Source organism: Haemaphysalis longicornis, unplaced genomic scaffold, assembly GCF_048455015.1.
Source record: "Haemaphysalis longicornis isolate Haplotype H1 unplaced genomic scaffold, Haemaphysalis longicornis Haplotype H1 scaffold_1, whole genome shotgun sequence".
In the NCBI taxonomy this organism is placed as follows: Eukaryota; Metazoa; Arthropoda; class Arachnida; order Ixodida; family Ixodidae; genus Haemaphysalis; species Haemaphysalis longicornis.
The window spans coordinates 399,488,672-399,507,977 of NW_027526203.1; the positions used below are offsets into that span (position 1 = coordinate 399,488,672).

The 19,306-nt window shown below is 47.1% G+C and overlaps 1 protein-coding gene and 2 pseudogenes across 1 annotated transcript in view; 2 read left to right on the forward strand and 1 right to left on the reverse strand.

Moving 5' to 3' along the window:
• LOC144155386 (uncharacterized) overlaps positions 1-19,306 on the reverse strand; it is a 72,404-nt gene that overhangs the window by 39,510 nt on the left and 13,588 nt on the right. The window lies entirely within an intron of this gene.
• On the forward strand, positions 8,247-12,797 carry LOC144155387 (uncharacterized; annotated as a pseudogene).
• Positions 14,113-18,114, forward strand: LOC144155388 (uncharacterized; annotated as a pseudogene).

Consider the following 19,306-nt stretch of genomic DNA (forward strand, 5'->3'; position numbering starts at 1 on the left):
TATAGCGAGGCCACGTAAAGAGTCGGTTGTAACAAAGGACCTAACATTTTCAGCTCTCTAAAATTTGTGTATGACGGTGCCCTCTCTCTTTTTCGGTTACATAGCATAGCAGCAAGGGGGACCTTCCATATGCCTCTTACAAGAAATTTGGTGTGCTGTGTTGGAATGTGCGAACGTTGAAGTCTTAACAAAAATTTCATAAGCATTTTGATTATGTCTCCTGAAAGGCTTAAATAGAAAAGAAATGGTTTTGAATCTCAGTCCCGTCATCCAGCAAATTACCACGCATTCACATTATTTCACTTTCATCGTGCCATAACACTCACGCCTACGACTCGTTCTGTCAGCTTACTCGTGCTGTGACCGGAACTCTGTTATAATTAAATTGCAGAGCGGGCTTTTGCACGCTACAGGCATGTTCTGGCAAATGTTGGCCTTTTTCCGACATCGAAATCATTCAATTTATAATTTTTCAACAACCAGTGCTCCATTTCTATAGGCGGTTTTCAATGAAAAGTTTAGCAGGTGATTCCTCCGCCTGGCGACACTGAAAACCACCATGTCGGTGGCCACCGTGCCAGCACATGCGCTTTGCGCCCGCTGAAAAAAAAAAAAAAAAAAAAAAAAAAAAAACCACCAGCGTACATCGTCTGCTGCGTTTCAGCCCGATTATCGGTAGTGGCGTCAACAGATATACAGTCGAACACGGATATATCGAACTCCAAGGGGATCGCGATATAGTTCGATATATGTAAAATTCGATATAAAAAATATGGGCTGTGAGACTTCACCTACGGCGGACGATCACTTGCCGATCGTCGCATTCAAGAATGACAACTAATTCCGCACTCAGGACGCAACAGGACGCTTTATTTCCGTGGAAAAAAAAAATCGCCTGCTTCTTCGTCCTGGAAATGAAATTAAAGACACTGGTCTCGATCTTCTCGAGGCTGCACAACCAGAAAATTCCAGCAGCACGCTGCGCCTTCGCACACCACGCACAACACGCACGCGAAAGAAGAACAGCGCGCACGTACCACAAGAACTTTGAAGGTAACAATTCCAAGCGCTCGTGATGGTGATCTCCGAGAGAAACAGTGATCTCCGAAAGGTGCGGGACAACTCGCCAAAAAGCAGCAACAGCAGCAAAATGCAAAAAAAGGAGGAGGCCGCCAGCGCCTTCGTTCCCTCTTCCCTTTCCCGAGGTGACATCGGGGGAAGACAGACCCAGAGAGAGAGAAAACAAAACTCTTTTTCGGCAAGCCGGAGAACGCACGCAGCCGAAAAAAAGGACGTGCGCATTCGGGGCATCCCTACCTCGCACTGTCACATTTTCCGAGCGTTCGGGCTTGTGTGCCTAGAGAGATTTAGCATACCGGGCTCCGTCCGCTAACGCTACGGTGGCCGGTAGCGGGGCCCGACTGGGCAAGCGCAAATTCGTTCCGGTAGGGGGATTAGTTTTGTGAACCAGCCTTTGCCATGCCCGCGCATTCCTCAATACCCTCCTCAACCTCAATCGGGGGTGCAGCGACCGCCGAAGAGCACCTTCCAGCTCGCGCGGCGTTCGATATAACCAATGTCGGGAAAAATGCGGTTCGATATAGAAGTACGAATTCCTATACTTTTACACAGAATTTTCAAGGGGATAATTTATGAGTTCGATATAGACAATAATTCGATATACCCGTGTTCGATATATCCGTGTTCGACTGTAATATTAATCGCACTCACATTAAGTGGTAGCGCTCTACCTACCCTCGAGCACTTCGAATCCATAGAGAATGAAACCGACAAGTCCGACACTGCAGTTGGCTGCCGCCGCAGATGTCGGCGCAGGTGCACCCGCACCGCATCCACAACTTTATGTCTGGTATGTGCCCTCTAATATGCGGTTGAGTACAAAAACCGAATAATTTCTTTGGAGAGATGGTTCACGCGTACGCCGATTTAGCGCTGGCTTTCTCGTGCGCTAAATGTTTCACACCCAGCAAAACAACTCATGTCTGACGTTAGACAACGGCGGCTGGCAATCAGTTCATCTGCGGCGGCTACTTCATACGCGTGTGGCGATAGGTAGATCGTACTGTGCTGCACTCAACAACACTTGGCGTCGAGGTATTAAGGCACATTCCCACTGGCGATTTGTCTCGTCGCACGACGGCGCGCGTCGCGCGATGAGGCGTTGAGGTGGTGTTCGCACTTGCGATGAGCGATGATGCGACTGCGTTCAGCGCAGCTGCTTCCCGACTTGTACATACGACCTCGTTGGTGCGTCAACCATTCGAAGTCAAAGAATACGCGACAAAAGCAGGTAGAAATCAAACTAAAACACATGCTACTAACCTGGAGCAATGCCGAAAGCATTTGCGGGTTGCGGGAGGAGCAGAAAATAACAAACTCACGAAGGCTCTTTTCAACATATTATTGCACGAAGAAATGCACACGCTTGCTTTCACGCCACGACACCCGCATCACGGCCCACAAATGTCGCTTCTTTTCACATGCACAACGTTCTGACGCCTCCGAACTCTAACCGTGTTTACCAGTCGCCGATAGACGAAGAGGCTGCAAGTCAACCTACCGTCTCGCTGTCCACCTAGCTCTATTTACAATCCATACACGCTTCTCCACACTGATGAGTTCCACGCTATTCGTTGATTAGTGCACGCGCACGCTGAAGCCACTGACCAAAGAACCGATGCACACGGGAAGTTGCTTGCCGGCCCGACCCGGCGGGTACAGCGATAGCGGGCCAAGCAGGCCAAGCGCCTGGCCGCCTGGCCGAGCCAGCCGAGCGAGCCAGCGGCGGTGGCGGTGGCGGCTCGTCCTCGCCCGCCCGCAGCGTTTGCATACCGGATGTAAAGAAACGTTTCGTTTCCGGCTACGTCAGCCTACTCCGCGGCCATGATTGGCTTACCGGTTTTGCGGGGCCGTCGCGCGAAGAGGGAATTCGGACCGAGAGCGATCGGCTCCGCCGTCGCAAAACGCCGAAAAGCGACGGCCGGCTCGTCGCTTTGCGACGTCGCTTTTAGTCGCGCGACGAGGCGCATCGCCAGTGGGAATGTGCCTTTACTTTGCGTTCAGTGGGCAACAGTTTGGAAATGATGCAGTTCCTGCTGTCAAACGGACCACTGCGCTCACGTTCAAACCTTTGTGCCACGACAGACTCGCACTCGCTCGTAGGTGTGCGCGGAGGCTGGGGTTGAATTGCAGATAAGGTTGTCACACTCATGAGCGGAATCATGACTTTTTGCGTAACCAACGCTATCGCGGTACAGCTGACTATCGAATCACTCGCACATGCCTTGCACGGAAACACAAGGTCACGTCGCGGCCCGCGGCCTGCCTGGCCGCCATGAAGGCATGGAGGGGAAGAGGGGCGCCTGATCGTCGCCTTGGCAACAGACGCTTGGCCACAGATATGGCGGCGCGCTCGCAAGGTTGTCTGCATGCATTCCACGCCATTGAATACTGGCTATAAAAGTGCCCACTTTTTAACACGCGGCCGGCACGGGGTCAGTTACAGCAGTCGACACACCATGAAAACTATTTTTATTACCTTGCCTTTTGATTTTGCTAAAAGAAACCTTAAAGGGACACTGAAGTGAATTTGTCAAGCTCCCTTTTTTGCTTGCACTGCGTAGACTGGCTAAATTAGCACACTTTTCATCATTTATCCGGTTGACAAATCGGTAATTATTTTACAAAGCGCGAAAGAAGAAAAACTACCATGCGCGGTTTGCGGCGGCCGCACCAACTAAGGCTGTGACGTTGGGAGGAGGGGCGCCGTGATTGGACGATGCCCAAGGTTAGCAATCAAACAAGTTTCGGTTTCGGTTCTGTAAAACATAACCAATGGCGTTGTTGGATAGGCATTCTCAATATCTCAGTAATCATCGTACCGCGCTTCTGCCATGTTGTCGGCTGTAAAATGCACAAGATAAGCCTCACAGGACGGCTTGTAGTCGTAGCATTCACTAGCCGAGACCTACGCAGTGCATGAACGCCCTCCGCGTACCCGCAGACGCCCAAATGTCATGCGCTTTTCCCCCATATTTGGAGCTTGCCTCCCTCATGCCTGTATCGTAAAAAGCGTGTTCGCACCAGGCCAAGGGTCTGTTCATTCTGGCCTGTGCCCACTGCCTGCAAGCAGTCGGTGCTTATGGCAACAGCACGCCAACGAGAACTCACTAGCGCGCCAGTGGCAGCCTGCGCGCGTTTTGTGAACTAGTTCATGTAGCCATGAACGTTGCGGCCCAAAAAAAGGTGAACTCAATATAGAAAACATCGGTGGAAAACAAAAAAGTTAACTTACAAAAAAAAAAAAAAAAGGACGTACCCGCGGGGATTCGAACTCGTGACTTGCAAAACACTTGAGGTGACATACCTAGCGCCCCAGACAACTGAGCCACGGAGCGGGTTGCGAAGGCCGTGCTAATATAGGGTATATATTGTACAACCGGTTTACACTTTTATTTAGTTTTCGCATTTCAAGCAGCTTAGGTGACTATTTGTTGTACTGCGCTCATGCAGTAAGCGTCGCCCGAGTTTCCACAGTAGCTCACGTCTAGCAATTGCATTTCGTAGACGGAAAAGCGTTCGCAGATGCGTGGTCGTGCTGCTGACCGCTGTGATTGTTGCGCAAAAAAGTGCTTCCCGCACCCTAGTTTTACGCTGTACGGTAAAAATATCAGTTGATTTTATTTCCTTAGTACCTATATTGACTTCGCTGACTCTTCTCCCGCCTTCAAGAGGCCTTATATTTTCCTACTGGCGTACCAGTCAGCGAAGCGTCGCATGTGCGCTTGTGCAGCGCTTGTGTGAAGCGACCTTGACTTGGAGCTAGATACAGTGTACAAACAAACGAAGTAAAGAAAGGCACATTCTTCCATTCACAAACGTGTCCTGGCTTCGTTTCAACTAAGCGAACGAATTGCGACCAAGCAATTTTTTTTTAACCTCCTTGATTGCGACGGCCTCGCCGGCGGCCGGCGGACGAAACGCTGGGCCGACTGACTCTGTCTAAAGGCCGGGGAGCCGTGCAGTAGCGCAGCCAATTGCCAGCTCATCCCCTCCTGATGTCACACGAAAACGCCACAGAAAATGGGCGAGCGTAAAGAGAGGAGGACAGCATTTTCGAATTAGTTTTTCTACGAAATAAAATCGCGTAAACGCGCCTAGAGTGGTCGAAACATGGCCTGGGGACTCCGGACTACAATTTGCGCTAGTAATCCCACAATGTTTACATATCACTTCAGTGTCCCTTTAAGCCCGCAAAAATGTGCTGTTTGGCACATCTTCGCAATAGGCATAGCTGTGCTAGCGCTTATTCAGGGAAAAATCGCAAATAAAAAAATTAAAAGCATACATTTCGCTATACAAGGACATCAAAGGTAGAAAAGTATCTGGTGTAGTCGCAACACTTCTTTATTTAAGCGCGAAGGCAGAAAAGCAGTGGCAGTAGTGAAGCACACGGCATGGAGACTCGTCTCGAATGCGTGATTTCAGCCGCCTATAACTTCAATACAAAGGAAATGATGCAACATGTTTTTCAGCAGTGTTGATGATCCCCTTGAGGAGTCTATTTTCCCCAACTTTCACAATACTCTCGAGAGCATGGTTTTTTTTTATTTTGATATTTTAATTTCACATTTTTAGAAAAAGCAAAGCAGTCAATCTTTTCTTGCATATATTCATTATTTTTCTAGATAAGTGATATTTTACGGATATGTTTACTAATATCTGGTCAACACTATTTACCACTTACAGATGGTCACAATTACAGATACGGAGATAGGGGGAGTCAAAGTTAGCGGCAATCTAGCGTTTGATGCGACTTCACATTTTTTTTCCAATTTTTTTGTTCACGGTAGAACGCAAAATTTGTTTTGACCTGTCCAGGGGTGAGCCAGCTGAATCAAGTTTGGGAGCAGTTTTTGGAGCATCAAAATCTCGATTTCGGAGCAGAAGAACCTTGGTTTGGAGCAGTTAACGACATTTATTGTGTCACCTTTGGTGCCCAAAAAATCAAATTTTTGGCAACCTGGGGAAAAGAGCACTTTTTAATCGGTTTTGTAACACTGAAACAGCCTTTTAATAAAGTTTTTCTACCAGAGTATCACAAGGTATCAAATGCACTACCTTTTTACAAACCATTTTTAAATTCTTAGGCTCTATGTATAGATAGCATGGAGTTCCGTTGAAAATATCAAATTAAAAAACTAAGCAATCGTAAGGCATTTTTATTATCATGGGAATGCCGAAATTATTATTTTTTAATCCCAGACTTGACTTTAGGCACAAGTGTAGAGCCACGGCAAACGTTACGCAAAGCCAGATGACAGTCGTCGCACCCCACCAGCTTTCCCATTTCAAACACTAAGGTGCACGTTCACTACAATCGATCGTAATTTGTGTAACGTTGAGATGTTTAGCCATCTCACTTTTGGCATTAAATTTCACTTCAGATAGATGAACCATTATTACTAGCGTGCAATAATAGCCCGTCCCGCTATCGGATACTGCTTGAACATTTTGCGGCGATGTAGCCTGCGCCGCCCCTTTTGAAGTGTCGCCCGTCCCATTCCCGCCGCTCGTAAGCTCGCTGTCAAAGGCAGCAATAACTCCGTGTTTTATAACAACGCAATGAGTCCGAAATTTAACTTCAAGCGGGCACCGCGCCTCACACGAAACGCGGCGAATTCGCGGGCACCGTGTTGTTTTTTATGAGCTCCACCTTTCGAGTGGCGCAACTTCCCGTAACAGATCAACCAACTAAATGTAAACCTAGCCACCCCCATAACCAAAAGCACGGTAGAAATCTGCGAAGAGCGGTCTGCCTGAACTAGCCTGAACTACGAGCAACTGCTTCGCCCGCTGGCCATGTTTTCCGATCTTCACCATACTAAGATGGCGGCGCCCCGCATACGTACGTAATGTCGTTCCGGAGATATGGCGCTCAGAAAATTGCCGTTTTGTCATTAACTTGAACAAGTTTTGTCGCCTCAGTAAACATTAGTATTTTTATACAGGACTGTGCAATGATTTTCAATAGGAAAGCTTTAAAAACGTACAGCAGGGGTGAGACAGCTGAATCAGATTTTGGAGCAGTTTTTGGAGCAACGAAATCTCGATTTTGGAGCAGAAGAACCTTGATTTGGAGCAGAATGATGACATTTATTACGTCACCTTAGGAGCCTAAAAATTATATTTTTGGCAACTCGAGGTGGGGGGGGGGGGGGGGGGAGTGCACTTTTTAATGGGTTTTGAACGTACATAACACTGAAACAGCCTTTCAATTAAGTTTTTTTTACTAGAGCATCACAAGGCAGGAACTGCACTACCTTTTTACAAGCCATTTATAAATCCTTAGGCTCTATGCATAGATAGCATGGAGTGCCGATGAAAACATCGAATCGAAAAACTAAGCAATCGTAAGGCATTTTCATTATCATGTGAATGCTGAAATTATTGTTTTTGTAATCCCAGACTCAGCTTTACACACAATTGTAGAGGCATGACAAAAGTTGCGGAAAGCGAGGTGACGATCTTCGCGCCCCACCATCCCTCCCATTTCAATCCCCAAGGTGCGCATTCACTACGATCGCAATTTGAATAACGTTGGTATGTTTAGCCACCTCCCTCTTGGCATTAAATTTCACTTCAGATAAATAAACCATTAGTACTAGCGTGCAACAATAGCCCGTCCCGTTATCGGCCCCTCCTTGAACATTTTGCGGCGATGTAGCCTGCGCCGCCACTTCTGCAGTGTCGATCGTCTCATTTCCGCCACGCGCAAGCTCGCTGTCAAAGGCAGGAATAACTCAGCGTTTTATCATAGAGAAATAAAAAAATTAGAAGAGAGGACACACGGGCTTATCGCGGCCGAGTGATCTGACTTGTGCGCCTACCGCCAGTTGGCGCAAGTAGTAAAAAACTATATATTTAAAATTAAGCTAACACACAATAATATACTTTTAAAATTTTGTTACACATTAGACTACACACTTTTATTTATGTAACAAGTTGAATGGCTGTGAATCTAAATTTTTGTGGCTTCGGCGTGCACGGTATAAAGTCAAGCCGCAGGAAGCCGTCGCCCTTTGTCTTGATTTGTCTCTTTTGACAGCGTTTTTCGCGGTTTGCACGTGCGGTTTTAAACTCCGTGTCAACTTCTCTTGGACAAAGAATCCCTGGCGCTTTCTTCACTGCATCGGTTTTCCATCCTGAACGAAAGGTGAGGCATTTCCTGAAAGTTCTGACGCGGGATATCGTATTTACGTTCCTTTGTACTTGAAAGCGGCGAGTATTGCGCAGGAAATAATGCATGGCGGGTCATGTGACTTCAGGACAGTAGTTTAGGCAATGCTTTGGGAATGTGACTGTTAGTTTAAAAGTAAAATATTTTAGGGAGGTTGTGGTGTTTGCGCAAGTGCTGAAGTGTCAGCGGTACGCCCTCGTCGTCGCACGTGGCGTGCGCATGCAGCGTACGACGGCGGTGAGTAACGTAACGTGCAAAAGGTGTCGGCCGGCCGGCGGTCTGTACGGTGAAGCAAGTGTCGTGCGCTGTGGCTGCACTTAATATACGTGAGCCGCACACTGCGTTCGATTATGCTACTACCTAGGCACGGCTAGTTATTTGCTGCTGTTATCTAATATGCCGTGGCGCTCTGCAGGGCCGTTCATGCGAACGTTTTCCTCTGGTTATTTCTAGGCTAGTTTGTTTATAAAGAACGTATTGCGCATACAGCACCCATTCTCTGAACACCTTATGCATGTCATTTCAATGTTTTGCAGCCCATGGCCTCTGCTGGTCATCGGCGCGGCCCTTATTGCTGTGTGCCGTGGTGCCCACACAGTGGCAAGGCATACCCGCGCCAAGTGCCCGGTCCAGGGGTGCATTTCTTTCGCATCCCACGGGACAACAGGTACGTTTGGGCTTTGTATTACCTTCAGTTCTAGCTGTTTGTCCTGATTGGGTAAAGACCGTCATTCAGGCTGTACCGGCTGCATTCTCGTTTTGTTATGCCAAAAAATCCCTAGGTCGCATAAAAAAATGCTCCTAACCGCTCTTGCGCAGATAACTAGGCATGCATATTTTCAGTGTTGCTAAAAGCGGAATGACACGACAGCTGGGGAGAATAAGACAAGGTTTTATGTTGCACATAAGTGACATGTGGATGCAGTGCTTGGGTACTTGTTCTAGTTAACTTACTTTTTTCAAGTGCTAAAACCAATGTGCCAAATTGCTGTTTAGACTGGTAGCAGGGAATTTGTCATTGCAAACAACTTGTTTACTGTTCCCTTAATACCCATGCAGGTTAACAGCGTGGGTGGCCTACACCGGGCGGGATGACCTTAAGGCAAAGCCAGCCAGCCAACTGCATTCGTCTTACAGATTATGCTGTAAGCATTTTACAGCACAGGACTTTATGGATCCTGCCCGCACGCGGCTGACCAAGATGGCTGTGCCGACTGTTCTCCGAATGGCGCAAGGTAATGCAGTGGAAGATCTTGATTTTCTGGTTTAAGGTGTGGGCCAATACTGATGTGGGGTCTGTCATACGCTGGCACATACACAGGAAGCCTCCAGGGAGCACCTTCCTCCTCCAGCTCTCCCGCGAGCGGGCAAGATCCTTGCCTGCTGGACACTCCCACCTCCAATTTTGGGACTGGACGTCCTTTTGTGTATGGTAAGTACTGCCTTTGAAGAAAAGGTGCCACATTGACAGTAAAGCAGTACTCGTAACATACTTTTGCTGTTGTGGTCTACTTTAGTGACATAAAGTAATTCTATTTTCAGGAAAAACAAGATAGGAAATGTTTTTGTAGAGAGCATAGAATGCGATTCCCCTAATGTAGAAGTACAGGACATCACGTAGGGGGGACTGCAACACATTTCATAGTTTCTTTTGCGGGATTACAGTTCGCATTGAAATGCTTAGCATTGTCTGTTAATTTGAGACAGCCGTTTGTGTTTTCAAGCAAACGTAAGTAGTACTAATATGCATTGCTAATGTGTTCCATCACTTTCACCTTTTAACAGGAATGTGTGTAAAACAAGTGCAGTCATGACTCGGGAGATAGTTCGTTTTTCTTGAGCTTGCTAACACCGCGTGGTTTACATGGTCATTGACAGAAGCCGAGGTGAATCTTGTAGGTGTTCCAATATGGTCTCCCTTGCTCAAACTCTGCTGTTTCTACCTGAGATTGCACGGCATCAGTTTTCTGTGCGACTCTGGGCAGAAAACCAGCCGAGTGTTAACGTTGACTCGTTTACCTACGAGTGGTGGCCGTTTCGACTATTTTGACGCGCCTGCTTGTTCATGATGTGCAGGTGGTCTGCCAAGCACGAGCTGTGCTGATGTGGACTCGCCTCTTCTGAGCTCCGACGGAGGAGACTTCTCTGGTGAGTGCCCGATTTGCATTGTATTGTAACCTCTGCGTTCAAGAATACTGCAAGTGATTTCACTAGGGCACGGCTATGTGGCGTTGGGCAGAAAACCAGCCGAGCGTTAACGTTGACTCATTTGCCTACGAATGGTGGCCGTTTCGACTATTTTGACGCGCCTGCTTGTTCATGATGTGCAGGTGGTCTGGCAAGCACGAGCTGTGCTGACGTGGACTCGCCTCTTGTGAGCTCCGACGGAGGAGACTTCTCTGGTGAGTGCCCGATTTGCATTGTATTGTAACCTCTGTGTTCAAGAATACTGCAAGTGATTTCACTAGGGCACGGCTATGTGGCGTTGGGCAGAAAACCAGCCGAGCGTTAACGTTGACTCATTTGCCTACGAATGGTGGCCGTTTCGACTATTTTGACGCGCCTGCTTGTTCATGATGTGCAGGTGGTCTGCCAAGCACGAGCTGTGCTGACGTGGACTCGCCTCTTCTGAGCTCCGACGGTGGAGACTTCTCTGGTGAGTGCCCGATTTGCATTGTATTGTAACCTCTGTGTTCAAGAATACTGCAAGTGATTTCACTAGGGCACGGCTATGTGGCGTTGGGCAGAAAACCAGCCGAGTGTTAACGTTGACTCATTTGCCTACGAATGGTGGCCGTTTCGACTATTTTGACGCGCCTGCTTGTTCATGATGTGCAGGTGGTCTGCCAAGCACGAGCTGTGCTGACGTGGACTCGCCTCTTCTGAGCTCCGACGGTGGAGACTTCTCTGGTGAGTGCCCGATTTGCATTGTATTGTAACCTCTGTGTTCAAGAATACTGCAAGTGATTTCACTAGGGCACGGCTATGTGGCGTTGGGCAGAAAACCAGCCGAGCGATAACGTTGACTCATTTGCCTACGAGTGGTGGCCGTTTCGACTATTTTGACGCGCCTGCTTGTTCATGATGTGCAGGTGGTCTGGCAAGCACGAGCTGTGCTGACGTGGACTCGCCTCTTGTGAGCTCCGACGGAGGAGACTTCTCTGGTGAGTGCCCGATTTGCATTGTATTGTAACCTCTGTGTTCAAGAATACTGCAAGTGATTTCACTAGGGCACGGCTATGTGGCGTTGGGCAGAAAACCAGCCGAGCGTTAACGTTGACTCATTTGCCTACGAGTGGTGGCCGTTTCGACTATTTTGACGCGCCTGCTTGTTCATGATGTGCAGGTGGTCTGGCAAGCACGAGCTGTGCTGACGTGGACTCGCCTTTTGTGAGCTCCGACGGCGGAGACTTCTCTGGTGAGTGCCCGATTCGCTCACTCGCCGTGTAGTTGAGAATACTGCAACAGATTTCACTGTGCCCCTATGACTGAGTCGGAAGCTTAACTCGGTATACGCCACATGCTTATTGCAATTTCAAGGCATCAAATGTGTCAGTTTACGCGTCGTGATGTTGAAGGTTATTTCCGAATGCAACTTTTTATACCAGTGGAATACTAGCAGAAAGTTGTTGAAAGAAGATTGCACCATGTAATTTTATCTTTACAAATTTATGACTTTGCGTCTACTTCATCTATTTCAGTTCAGTGCGGTGTTCCGGCCCAGAGATGTCAGCAGCCAAAGAAGTTGAGAGCGACGATTGCGAGACTGCAGGCCCAGGTGTCCAAATACCGGAAGACCATCGCACGGCTCCGGAAGGAAAAGACGAAGCTGCCACCGTGCATTTCACAGGCCCTGGGTGCTATCCGCCCACATGTCTCGGAAGAAGTATTCAACCTTCTGTCAGCGCATATCCGTTTGAGACCGAGAGGAAAGGGGAGGCGATACCCAGTATGGCTGAAAAAATTTGCTCTCCACTTAAACTTCCGTGGTCCGAGAGCATACCGTTCATTAGCACCACTTTTCAGTTTGCCTACGCAACGGTCACTGAGGCGGTGGTTGGCAAATGTTGAGATGACACCAGGTGTGATACCTGGGGTAATTCAGTCGATTGCGACAAGCACGCAGGATTGGAATGAGCGCGATCGCGTGTGTACCCTTATCTTCGACGAGATAGCCTTGAAAAAAAACTTGGCTTACGATTCCGCTCGCGATGTTGTGTACGGGTTCACAGATGACGGAACTGAACGGTCATCAACGATTGCCGACCGAGCCATGGTTGTTTTGCTTGCTGGTATTTCGAGAAAATGGGTTCAGCCAGTGGCATTTACAATAGGACACACATCTACGCCTGCTTGTGTCGTAAACCATTTGCTGGTTGCACTTGTAAATCTTCTTCGTGACATCAACATGTCTGTCAAGGCCGTGGTTTGTGATCAGGCCTCTACCAATGTGAGTCTTGCTACCCAGTTAGGCGTGACGGTAGAACAGCCTTTTTTTGAGGTTAATGGCGAACGGGTATACTTCATCTTTGATGTGCCTCACCTCATTAAAACAACGCGTAACAATGTGCAAGCTCACAAGTTGCACATTGGAGGCAGTGTAGTTGACTGGGAATACATTGAAAAGCTCTATAAATCGACTCATGAGATGCGCTTAAGGTTGGCTCCAAAACTCACAGAGCGGCACATCCAAAAAAAACCATTCTCGAACATGAAGGTGAGCAGAGCGACTCAAGTCCTTAGCGCCTCAGTTTGCGTAGCACTTATGGCGCTCGTCTATGCAAATGAGCTTTCTGCAGATGCGATGGCAACAGCATCTTTCTGTGATAGGATGGATAAGCTTTTTGACGCTCTCAACAGCTCCAGCCCTAAAAAAACTCCGCAGAAGTGTCGCTATGCACTTCGAAAAGGTGATGCTGAACTAGTCAAGTTTCTCGAGGATCAGATTCCATGGATCCGGTCATGGAAGTTCGATGCCAAGCGGCAGCCGCAAACCATTGTTGGGTGGCAGATAACCATTCGGGCCATTCTAGAGCTTTGGGACGATCTCTCTAAGAATCACAACTTCTTGTACCTACTAACTCGTCGGCTGCAGCAGGATCCACTTGAGAACATGTTTGGACACCTAAGGCAAAAGCATGGCTGCAACACAAACCCTAATGTCGCTCAGTTCATATCGGGGCTGAAACACATCTGCATTCGCAAACTGTTTAAGCTGTCTGAAGATAAAGGTAACGTAGAGGATGACAGGTCCGAACTTCTTCATGAAGTATCACCGTTCTCATTGAGCAGTGCTTCCCTGGCTGACAGCGTGGTAAGGGGAGAGCCTGATGACTTCCCGTCTTTCGATGACATTTCAGTGCTCGCACAAGACATCCACTCCCACACTATTGATGATTCGGCTGCCTATTATGTTGCAGGATATTTGGTAAAGCTGTTTTTGTCTAGGTCCGTGAAAGGCTGCAGCTGTTCAGAGCTGCTCAAAGGTGCAGGGGAAGACCTAAGTGGCCCCCATCAGTATTTCACCATGCTGAAAGCATATCATGTTCCCAGCAAGCTTTTTGGCAATTTAACTGTGCCATCAGAAGGGCTTTTTGCTTTTGTTCAAGACCTTGAGATGCACTTCCTTGCAATGGTTGAAGTTACTGCGCATCTTCCACACGTATGTGAAGTCTTGTTCCGTCAGTTGTTTAAGATTAGTTCTTTCACTTTCTGTTCTACTCCGTGTCACCAGAGGTTCGTCCAGATGTTTTGCCGGGTCCGCCTATGCTGGCATGTACGTTTTGTCAACCGAAACTTGGAGAAAGTCCGGTTTCAGTCTGCGTCAGGCATTCAGATGGATAAGTTTAAAGGTTAATAGTGTACATCGGCAGTTACTTGTGTTCCTGTCGGAAGAACATTTGTTTTCTCCGAGAAAGAAAAAAAGTTAATACGCATCCTACCCTACGTTGTCTTGCTCCCTGATGCGTGGTTTGTCAGGTGCAGAAAGCTGTCGTCTTATTGTTGTGCACTGCTTGTGCTGCATGGTTGGCCGGCATGAGATGGTCATTGGCGTGTAACGGGAAATGGTGGTGGGTTTTCAAGACATTTTATTGTACTAGGCAGTGAAGTGTGGTTTACAACATCCAGGTAGCAGTTGCAGTTTTCTTTTAATAGGTATGGGGTCCGGTCTGAAGTCTTGCCCTAAAAAAACTCGGCAGGAGTGTCGCTATGCACTTCGTAAAGGTGATGCCGAACTAGTCAAGTTTCTCGAGGATCAGATTCCATGGATCCGGTCATGGAAGTTTGATGCCAAGCGGCAGCCGCAAACCGTTGTTGGGTGGCAGATAACCATTCGGCCCATTCTGGAGCTTTGGGACGATCTCTCTAAGAATTACTTCTTGTGCCTACTAACTCGTCGGCTGCAGCAGGATCCACTTGAGAACATGTTTGGACACCTAAGGCAAAAGCATGGCTGCAACACAAACCCTAATGTCGCTCAGTTCATATCGGGACTGAAACACATCTGCATTCGCAAACTGTTTAAGCTGTCTGAAGATAAAGGTAACGTAGAAGATGACAGGTCCGAACTTCTTCATGAAGTATCACCGTTCTCATTGAGCAGTGCTTCCCTGGCTGACAGCGTGGTAAGGGGAGAGCCTGATGACTTCCCGTCTTTCGATGACATTTCAGTGCTCGCACAAGACATCCACTCCCACACTATTGATGATTCGGCTGCCTATTGTGTTGCAGGATATTTGGTAAAGCTGTTTTTGTCTAGGGCCGTAAAAGACTGCAGCTGTTCAGAGTGGCCCCCATCAGTATTTCACCATGGTGAAAGCATATCATGTTCCCAGCAAGCTTTTTGGCAATTATGCCATCAGAAGGGCTTTTTGCTTTTGTTCAAGACCTTGAGATACACTTCCTTGCAATGGTTGAAGCTACTGCACATCTTCCACACGTATGTGAAGTCTTGTTCCGTCAGTTGTTTAAGATTCTTTCACTTTCTGTTCTACTCAGTGTCGCCAGAGGTTCGTGCAGATGTTTTGCCGGGTCCGCGTATGCTGGCATGTGCGTTTAGTCAACCGAAACTTAGAGAAAGTCCGGTTTCAGTCTGCGTCAGGCATTCAGATGGATAAGTTTAAAGGTTAATAGTTTACATCGTCAGTTACTTGTGTTCCTGTAGGAAGAACATTTGTTTTCTCTGAGAAAGAAAAAAAGTTAATACGCATCCTACCCTACGTTGTCTTGCTCCCTGATGCGTGGTTTGTCAGGTGCAGAAAGCTGTCGTCTTATTGTTGTGCACTGCTTGTGCTGCATGGTTGGCCGGCATGAGATGGTCGTTGGCGTGTAGACTTGCCGGGAAATGGTGGTGGGTTTTCAAGACATTTTATTGTACTAGGCAGGGAAGTGTGGTTTACAACATCCAGGTAGCAGTTGCAGTTTTCTTTTAATAGGTGTAGGGTCTGGTCTGAAGTCTTGCCCTAAAAAACTCCGCAGAAGTGTCGCTATGCACTTCGAAAAGGTGATGCCGAACTAGTCAAGTTTCTCGAGGATCAGATTCCATGGATCCGGTCATGGAAGTTCGATGGTTTATAACATCCAGGTAGCAGTTGCAGTTTTCTTTAATAGGTATGGGGTCCGGTCTGAAGTCTTGCCCTAAAAAAACTCCGCAGAAGTGTCGCTTTGCACTTCGTAAAGGTGATGCCGAACGAGTCAAGTTTCTCGAGGATCAGATTCCATGGATCCGGTCATGGAAGTTCAATGGTTTATAACATCCAGGTAGCAGTTGCAGTTTTCTTTAATAAGTATGGGGTCCGGTCTGAAGTCTTGCCCTAAAAAAACTCCGCAGAAGTGTCGCTATGCACTTCGTAAAGGTGATGCGGATCTAGTCAAGTTTCTCGAGGCTCAGATTCCATGGATCCGGTCATGGAAGGTCGATGGTTTACAACATCCAGGTAGCAGTTGCAGTTTTCTTTTAATAGGTATGGGGTCCGGTCTGAAGTCTTGCCCGAATGATGTGCCACTGTATTCGTGTCGTGTAGTGGTAATTACATCCGTACATTTCCATAAAGTGGTCCCCTCCATATTCTAGTCTGTAATGGCATCTCTACAATTATGTGATATATATAATTATGGTGTGGTTTGCGCACTTTCAATGAGAATAACCAAGGTGAAGTGATCGATTTAAAAAGCACTTGTCTACGCTTCGACCTATGTGCCTTCGCACAGATTTTCACAGCTTGTGGTATTGAGTGGCGCCACAGCACTATTGTCAGCGAACCATACTTGTGATGGCTGGTGATTGCTGGAGGGATCAGCCAGTGGCATTTACCATTGATAGCACAATGCCCGACGCTGCTGTTAAGCATTTCCTGGTTATACTCGTACTTCTTCGTGATATCAACATTGATATCAACATGTATGTCAAGGCAATGGCTTGGATCAGGCCTTCACCAATGAGTCTCTCGGACCATTTAGGCGTGACGACTCAAGAGCCTCTTTTTTTAGGCTAGTGGTGAAAGGATATACACATTGAGGAGGTTCACAAATCAACTTATACTTATGTCTTTCGACGAAGTCGTCCTGCAGTTCTGCGAATATCTAACAACTACAACTTCTACGCTGTGGTGTGTGCCGTAACCTTGGCCTGCAGGGTTGAGAGCGTGAGGTGTTTCCATTTGACAACTTCTCTGTACTCGTCATCTCTTGTAGTCCTGGCCCTTTCATTTGGCCACGTACATATATATTTACAGAAGCCAAGGTTTCTGTAAAACCTTGGCTTGTGCAGCTGCAATCGTTCTTGTCTTATTAATGATGCATTCGGGAGTGTTTAGAGCATACTCCATTCTCTGATTTTCAGCAACATTGTTTCCGATGGTGCGGGTATATTTAACAAGGTGTCCAAGCTCCACTGGTAGGGGTGGCCCATGGCCACTGGTGTGTTGGACGTCTCTTTGTATCTGCAGTAGTTCTTCCTCTGTCTCTTACACATTTGAGTAGCTCCACTGCAGATGGGATTTGCATGGTAACCTTGGTGCGCAAGAATACTGCAATTGATTTCACTGTTGACGTATGAAACTATGTAATGAGTTCACCATTGCCTTGTTCACTAGGAGCATAAATTGCTCATTTGTTTCTTATATGTGTGTTCACATTGTCTGCTGAAGATGTGTGCGTGGCACCTGGAGCCTTTCGGTTCACCTAGTACATAAAATATCCTTGCCTGGCCCATTGCCTTTACTGTGAAGTCCAGGAACCAATAGGAACTTGTTTTTTTTCCCTCTTAACGTTTTTGCGTGTACATGTCCACACAAATGCGATTTCTGCTCAATTACTGCTACTGATTAGAAGTTGCTGATAGGCAATAAGCCTCATTGGAGTTCATCAAATAAGCAAGGCCATCAAGCGTTTTTGGTAAACGGGGCACACGTTTTTCTCTTCTTTTACATCCAGGCTGGAGAAATTGCCACAGTAAAAGGGAATTACCTGCAGAGATTGTGGTTGTAAACAGTTGCAAGTATCCCAGTGTCTATATTTTGTTATGGTTGCTATTTTTGTATCGCTGCAACAGCGCACACAGTTCGAGGTTGTCGTGGATACAAGTAAAACTGTGGATGGCTAATTCGGGTTCTCTGCGTTTTCGGTTACCATGGAGGATAAATCCTCTGTGTGGTTGTTTTACTTGTGCTTTTTTTTCATTCCTGGAAACGCATTTTTCTCACTACTGTGAATTGTCTCTGTTGTGGTGTGTTACCCACTGTTTATTATTATGTGTATTGCAAAGAATGATGACAATTTGAACTTGTTGTTCCGTTTAGTGCCATACAATAAATATTTCTTCTATTATGACGTGTCTCTTATGTAGCTTGACAAGATGTGAACACACGACAGAATTCTTAAACAACTGTGAATGGTAACGTAAATTGCAATTTCACATTTCAAAAAACAGTTTTTTTTTTTTTTTCAAAAGCATGCGGGCACTAAGCCTGAGAATGATGTATTCAAATAAACACTAATTATTGCATGAAAGCGTCCGAATACCGTACCGATGCCCGTCGCCGTGAGCAGCGCTTTCCAGTCCTTCAAACTACCCGCCAAAATCGGTGTCCGCGAAACCGAAACCGAAAGTGAACGAAAGTATGGTTGGTAGTTTGGCTCTCCGTCCGCTCGGGGCGCTACACTACAGTACAGTCATTCGGCCGCAGGGCTCTATGGGAGTGTCCACTCTTACCAGTATTTCTTTCTCTATGGTTTTATTATAACACCGCAATGAGTCCGAAATTTCACTACAAGCACGCAACGCGCCTCTCACTCGAGGCCGAAACACGGCGAATTCATGGGCCTCACGTTGTTTTTGATGAACTCCCGTTCTTCGAGTCACGCAACTTGCCTCAACAGATCAAACGACTAAATGAAAACCCAGCCACCCCCATAACCAAAACAACAGTAGAAATCGGCGAAGAGCACTCTGCCTGAACCACGAGCAACTGTTTCGCCCGGCGGCCATGGTTTCCAATATTCACCACACCAAGATGGCGGCGCCCAGTAATGTCGTTCTGGAGATACGGCGCTCCGAAAATTGCCGTCTTTTCATCAATTTTCACCAGTAGTTGTCGCCTGAGTACACATGCGTATTTTTTCTACAGGACTTTGGAATTGTTTTCCATGGGAAAACTTAAAAAAAAACTCAATGTGCAACCCGACATGGTGACCTTCGAAAAAACTATCTTGGGGACAATAAAAAACTATCTTGTGGACAATTTTATGCGGGTTTTTTATTGTATGAGCAATCAATTAAACCTTTACAAACAGGATCACCTTGGGGGTGCTGGAAAATTATGCCGTCAGTAAGCATTTTTCCCCACTGAAACTGGCGGGAGCGTTAAAATCCTTGGCTCTCAGACTGTTTTGGAGCAGTTTGGCGCAATTTTTGCAATTCTCAAGCTTTTGGAGCAGCCTGGCGCAGGAAAGCAGATTTGTATCAAAAGTGCGCAATATGCGCAGCTGTCTCACCCCTGGTACAGATATAACATGTGCAACCCGACATTGTGGCTTCCGAAAAAA